Genomic DNA, 7,610 nt, shown 5'->3' on the forward strand with positions numbered 1-7,610 from the left:
AGTTACGTGCATTTATGACACATTGAGATTGGGGACCGTATCGGGTAGTTAACAATGGTTAACTAATCTTATTGCAAATGACGAGATGAATAGACGTTAAACAGGACACACAGAATTGTGTAGATGGACAGAGAACTTCCCGAGACATTGAAGCTTTTACTGAGTAATGTACACCCCAGATTAAGGATTATTTTTCTTTGAAGATCGTAGACCATAAAGTTCAAGGGTATAGTTACATTTTTACTAAGATTAATTTTCAAGGTACTTTTCATTTCCTGAGACAAATGATTATTTATGATCTCAAGATAAAATCTACCACACCAATAATGTGTATCAAAATGTATTTTTTATGAACTGATGCGGAAAATTAGACACTAGCATAGATTCTGTTCAATAAAGAACGAAAGGCAGGAAAATAGAAATAACATTCTGAAATATAGCAGTGATTCTTGTACTAATGCTACTGACTGGTACGGTAAATAATGTCATAGGTGATTCTTAAAGGGTATTTACTTTGAATTACATTTACATCTGCAAGTCAGTAAAATGTGTATGTGTATTTACTTTGAATTACATTTACATCTGCAAGTCAGTAAAATGTGTATATTTTTCTTTCCGGAAATGTAGGACGCTTGGCGAGCCTCAGCTGACGCTGGTGGTGGTGTAACATGACGTAGTGGTCCAGGCTAGGCAAGAGATCGTCCATCACGTAAACTTTCTGGCAGATTTGTACTTTCCTTGTGAACATGAGGTATGGCATACTCTTCCCGAGGCTTCAGGTGCTTCATTACACGTTCATTATTAGATCATACGCAGTGCAGCACATGACGACACACGAGCAGACATCCACAATGATGAGTTATACAGCACACTCAATACACTGTCTATGGTTCAGAGTAATGTGTGACAACGAACGAGTCTGAGTAGTACTCACATAATTGTCATTGTGTTTTGATAACCATTTAATCACATGAAGCTCATATGTGAATAAATAACTAGATACATATGATATCAAAGAAAAGAAAATGCTCTCCATGTTAGGACAATGTGCTGGCTGTGGGAACGTGATAACGATGGTTGTTGGTTGATTGGGCTTGTAAGCCTATCAACTGCCAGGGTCATTAAGGTCGTCGACGTAAGTTACATCCAACAACCGAAAAATCTTGACCACCTTCTTCATGTGTTGAAGATAATACTAACACCACATACACTCTCACTATGCATGTGGCCACATACACTCACTATGCATGTGACCCGTGACCACATACTCTCACTGTGCATGTGGCCACATACACTCACTATGCATGTGACCCATGTGGGTAACTTTAGAACTTTTGGATGGTATTGCCATCTATTCCTTACATCTGGAGAACTCGTAATCATAATATACAAATCATTCGAACTTAACAATAAGTTCTGAAAAATGTACAATTAACCAATATCCACCTTTATTATCTACTAAAACCCAGGTACAAGTATTTTAATAATCTGACTTAAGATGTTTTGTAAATACATCTATGTCGGAATTTGATGTGTTTAAGTTCTTTCATTAAAAGCCCAGACTCTGACGCACAGTACACACTAATCGTCTAAATTGACAAGAAATAAGAAAAAAAATTATGAGCTTTCTATATTTCAGCATGAGGAAGGGTTTCATGCAACACCAACCAAAATGGCATAACGGAGCATAACAGGATGGGTGTCGGGACCGAGGCTTTCCTCCCTCCATCAACAAGTTTCACCAACCATCTAGAAAGCTAAACTGTAATTTACGGAAAGAAGTTTGGCGACATGTCATGGTTACGGCTGCTTAAAGCATAACTTATGTGTAAAGTGGCGTGTCATCAGTGTTAATGTTGAAGATGATAAAGAATCTTTGAGTCTTAGGGTTGTTTACACAGATTATCCTGCGTCAGGTGTGTTAAACTGTTGTTCATGTATGTTACAATAATGACAACTGGGTAGTTTCTGTGGTTGTTCGGTTACCCGTCTTTGGAAGTGACAAGAGAAGTTTAGTTGTAAGAAAATAGGTTCCCTAAGTCAACTCAAGATACATGTTAAGGTTACTGCGGCCAACAACATTAACTAGGAGGCAGTGTAACCCAACGATGAAGTTTACAACAGATGATGCACCTGCGAGACTGTGATCCAACGAGAACTGTGGAAGGCACGACGCTCCGTGTCGTACTGATCAAGATCTGTGTATGTTCTGAGGACTTAAAGTGAACAATTTGGAGTTGGGCTTCAACTCTTGTTCAGCAATCCAACAAGTCCTCTTCCAGTCTAGTGTGTACACCTCACACCTGCAGGTAAAACACACGACAATAAATGTTTTAGAATAGGAAAATAGTAAGAGTAAGGTCGACCAATGACAGATGCGTGACGTGAAGTTGATAATAATCTACATTTTGTGTGTTTCCTCAACATCTCCCCCACAGAAGACACGCTGCTGCTGGCCACGAGGAGCTGGCCATACACAATGTAAACACGAAGGCCTCTAGGTTGCACACGTGAGGGAGGTGAGGGAAGCTCATAACCTTCAACTGTACTGTTGATGTGTGACACATGAAGATGGTAATGAAGGGTCAGCCTCACGATCCATGATGCTAGCCATGGTGCAGGTGCTCATACTGACTGAGATGCCTCACACTCGCCCCTGTGTGACCTACAACACTGGGGGAAGGAAGACACCCTGGGGTGGTGGGTTACTGAACATGGGGGAGACACCCGGGGGTGGTGGATCACTGAACATGGGGGAGACACCCGGGAGTGGTGGGTTACTGAACATGGGTTGGTGGTGGCAGAGGTTAGGAAATGAGGCGACTCACCTGAGGGAGGCGTGGCGGGAGGAGGTCATATGCTCAAGGTCACATCGCGAGGAGGTAGGTGAGGGCAGGCGTCTGGTGACGCAGGTCACGCCCGTTCCTGCAGGAGAAGGTCACCTGTAACTACTGCAACAATGACACCACACACTCATCAATGGTCAACAACAATAAGTTTTATCATACTTCATCAATAGTGCAAATCATGTTTGTGTCGTGTTTTGGTGATGTATTTCCCAGTGTGTTGTTGTGGTCGTGCATCATCATAGGTCGTGGCCACGGCTAGGCTAGGGACTGCCGCTGGTCCAGCTGGGTGTTGCTGCGTGAGTCGTGAGGGCTGATCGCTCCCCAGATGATCGGCGACAGAATTTTAGATAATGAAACGTGACGATGATGTTGCGAAGTGTCAACAGTACAGCTGGAGAGGAGTCATCTGGCGGGCGATGGGGGACACGAAGTAGTTTGCTGCGAGCGCCATTAAGGTTAGAGCAGTAGGGCAAGGCGTTGTACTGGGGGAGGTAACACTGGGAATGGAAGAGAGATTTGAGGACATATAGATAGATGTATGGTCTACGTTATGATGAAAGATGTTCTAGAAACGTGTTTTTAGTGGCTCATTTTTTTTTTTTTTTTTATCCCCAAGCAGACTAGGGATGTGTATATCATGTTTCCTGTTAGGAAAGAGAAGGAAAAGTAGCTAAGCCAGCCTAAGCATTGTTTACTGTATGGAGAGGATGAGTGAGGAGAGGCGACACTTGTCGGAGGTGGAAAAACAAGGAAACGAGAATAGGGTGAGGGTTGGGAGTGGGGTGCGAGGGTGCGAGGGTGGGTGTCACTGAATTAGAAATGGAATGAAATTATTTTTCAGGGGTCGAGGTCTGAACTTGCAAAAGGGTGTGAGGCTTACACAGGAATAAGTGAATTGGAGCGATATGATACACAGGGGAAGACGTGCTATCAGTGGGCTGAGCCAGGACGGACAGTTGGTTTCCGTGACTATTCTTCTAATGTGGAACTCTAACAACAGGACAAGAATGATGTCAACTTCCACGACCCTCTGGCACGCATCTTCCTCCAACTCACATCCTTTTGTATGATGTTGATATTGAGGCCTCGTCGCTGTAGCCCATCCTCATGACTCAACATTTACTCGGGTTGAACTTCATGAAGCCTGGATCAAACCAGCTTTGGAGTCTGTCAGGTTCCTTTGTAAGTTGAGGCAATCTTCCTTGATTCTCACATCCCTCATGTTCGGAGTCACCTGCAAACATGCTCAGGTAGGAGTCACTTCCTTCAGACAAGTTGTTCATAAAGATCAAGAAGAGTAACGGTCCCAGTGGAGGACCCTGAGGCACTCCATTGGGGACCTCAGCTCATATAGAGAAAACTCCTCTGGCATGCGCCCTGTGTCCACTAATATCATTTTCTACCCATCCAGGGAGTCTCCCCCTTATTCCTGCCTGGCGATTTAGCTTCTTAATCAGCTTCCTATGCAGTGGTTTCCAATGCCTTCAGTGACCGCCTCGCCCTAAGTGTTGTATATAACTCTGGTGCTTTCTATTCTGTAGAGTCATTCATTTCCTGTCTGATTATCTTCTCCAGTACCTCACAGACCACATTGGTCAGGGTGACCCGTCTGTAGTACAGCGGTTCTTCCTGGTCTCATTTTTCATGGAAAGGTATGATGTTTTTCCTTTTCCATTCCCTTGGCACTCTGCTGTTCTCCAGCAACGTGCTGACCAGTACAGAAAGTGTCCTCTCATATGTATATTCACACATCTTCAGTACATATTGTGACATTTCATCGGGACCACCAGCCATGTATGGGTCAAGTACTTTAGTATTGCTAATGTCTTTTCTAGATACCTCAGTTCCGCGTAAGACCTTCCCATGCATGTCACAGTTGCTGGGGCTACAGTGTCTTCACTGTTACAGCACATCTGAACTTGTCCTTCAGTTCCTCATCAATCTTTACATAATCCTCCACAACTCATTCCCGTCAATTTGATCAGCTGCTCTCTAATTGACAATTTCCTTATGATGAAACTATGGAAGATTTTTTTTTTCATTTTCTCCTGCCTTGTCCACGATATTATTTTCAAAGTTTGTTTGTACCTCCTTCCTTATCCCAGTATATTATTGTGATCAATGATTAATGTGTGTTACGGGGAGAAAGTTTTACACTTGTGCGGTCTCGTCTTTTAACTTTGTATATATGTATCATATCTCTAATCCTATGTGTGTATACACGCACACAAGCACCCTAGACTAAGGTATGAGTTTGTGTGTGTGTGTGTCCCTCCCGCCATAGATGCATGAGTTACTTTCCTGCCTGATCGGCTGTTACCCACCTGGCCGCCTGCTGTGCTGCGGTACTGTGAGGTATACAACACCTGCTGGATGATGCAGAGAGAGAGAGAGAGAGAGAGAGAGAGAGAGAGAGAGAGAGAGAGAGAGAGAGAGAGAGAGAGAGAGAGAGAGAGGATATACTGCCAGAGCATCTGAGGTGGTCAGAAGCCTTAACAGCTTTACACCACTTCTGATGGTGACATGTGGCAGTTCTTTGTTTACATTCTAGGGAGTTGTTACAGAGCTCAGTGTAGTCGGGCTGGACCTGGTGCACGGGGAACCACGGGGAAGACTCACCTGGAGTAGCCCTCCTCGTCGAAGCCGTACCAGAGCTCCTCGGTGTCCCGCGGCAGCACCCCCGGCAGAGGATACTGTAGGGACACAAGAACACCATAGGTTACCACTCCTTCATCCACGTCAGGATACCAAACATGACTAGAGGCTGTCTCATGGTCAGGAGTAGGAGGATCTCATGATAAGGACACAAGGATGATCTGACGTACAATGCACGGGACTGACCCACATGGTGGACTGACTGACTGACTGACCCCCATGGTATACTGATTGACTGTCTGGCTGACTGAACCACATGGTATACTGATTGACTGTTTGGCTGACTGACTCACATGGTGGACTGACTGACTGTCTGTCTGGCTTGTCATGATGCCGTACATATACCACGGAGCACTCGATACCTTCACAAAATGCTCGGTATTAAGTAAAGGACAATAAGTATCATCACATCACATGACGATAGGGAAATAAAGTTGTAAGAAACATACTATAGTGACATAGCTTTACATTAGACATTTTTCTGCCATTTTGTTTTCTTTAGGTCACTATACAAAGCTCGATCAATGAAGGTCATTTGGGGTACTTTAAGGACGACACAATATCATTTATTTTGCTGATTTCACCGTAAAAAAATTCGGGACTACAAATCCGGAATGCACGAAGAAACATCAAGGTAAACATGGATTGTCTTTCTTATTCTGGTGAGCTGAGCAGAAGTGCAAATATGAGCAGACAATGAAATGTTTCCTGGATATGTTGAAGACAAACTGGTTCATGTGTTTGTACAACATGACGTCCACAGTAAGGTGCCCTCATCATCTTCACAGGAAAATTCTACATGAGGTTCGAGGGAGTGTGTGTATCTATGTAGTTATCACTCATTACTGAAACAAACTTATAGTCCTTGATTCACTGCGTCATTACTCTGATGACTGTAGTCGAGGACAAAAATAGTGTGCGTTTATTAAGCTCTTCAGACAAAAACTTCAAGTCATCCACTGGAACGTCAGTAAAGATTGACTTCACGTCAAAATTTCGGTCACAATCATCGAACATATAAAGCTTAGCACGAAGGAAAGAATATATCTAAAGATGATGTAAAGAAATGTAGTGACGCAAAGGATTACATATGGCTGTTAGGTTCATAGAGTTGCTATGTTTGAAACAGTGTGAAGTGATGTTTGTGATACACTGAATCAGCGAATCAAGTTTATGCTGTAGTATTGTTTATGTCAGTGAACAACTGTATCCATGTTGTCCTCAGTGTTCCTTTTCCTCTTATTACGATGTCACCCACCATGTGTACCAGCTTAACAACGACTACTTACCTGCAGTTCGTTTCTCTTAGGGAAGCGGCCGAGTACAGAAGGGAAGTACCCGAAGGCTTTGAACAAGTTCGGGGCAGCGAGGCTGGACGACGCCGCCACCACCAGCAGGACCGCTAGCACCAACCCTGGCGACACCTGACCACACACTGGGCTTTAGTACATGATGCATGATGACACAACCACCAGCGAACAGTGAAAAGTTCAACAGATTGTTTTATCGACAAGGAAAGTGGAACAATATAGAGAATAAATGAAAAAAAAAAAAAAGACTGGATGAAATGACCAAATCAAGAAAACATAAACTAAAAGATAACGAGGAAACAGTGTCAGATTTACGGTAAATGTCTGGTATGTACGTAGATGCTCATGGATGAATGTCAGGTACATAGATGTTCATGGATGAATGTCAGGTACATCATGGATGAATGTCACGTACACAGATATTCATGGACTCCTGGGGAATGGTATGGAGTTCGATGTCAAGGACAGAGTTGGTGAAATTAAATCCGTCATGAAGGTTGAGACTACTACAGTCAGAAAGCGAGGGTGTCGCACCAACGTTTCTCCAGCAGGATAGACCATGACGTGGGAGGAGAGAGTAGGGGCAGAAGGGGGAAGTGTCAGGCCCTTGGAGATGAGGGCAAACTATAAACAATTTACACAATTCATTCGGGGTAAATATTGGCTGACAAGTTCTGCCCTGATAACCCAAGTAATAAATGATTTTTAGAGGGATCACATTACTTAAAAGAAGAAATAAAGAATGAAGGAAACAGCACGGATGTTGCAAGAAGCAGCAAGATCAGCCATGCACAAG

General features: G+C 43.5%; 1 long non-coding RNA gene across 1 annotated transcript; it reads right to left on the reverse strand.

Annotated features, from left to right (window-relative positions):
* Positions 1-262: 262 nt before the first annotated feature.
* On the reverse strand, positions 263-6,930 carry LOC139754920 (uncharacterized). Its single transcript, XR_011713986.1, has 4 exons — positions 6,794-6,930; positions 5,469-5,542; positions 2,829-2,925; positions 263-2,303 (listed from the first exon to the last, which is right to left on the reverse strand). It is a non-coding gene; the product is annotated as an uncharacterized lncRNA (long non-coding RNA).
* Between the last annotated feature and the right edge of the window lie 680 nt (positions 6,931-7,610).

Source organism: Panulirus ornatus, chromosome 18, assembly GCF_036320965.1.
Source record: "Panulirus ornatus isolate Po-2019 chromosome 18, ASM3632096v1, whole genome shotgun sequence".
Classification (NCBI taxonomy): Eukaryota; Metazoa; Arthropoda; class Malacostraca; order Decapoda; family Palinuridae; genus Panulirus; species Panulirus ornatus.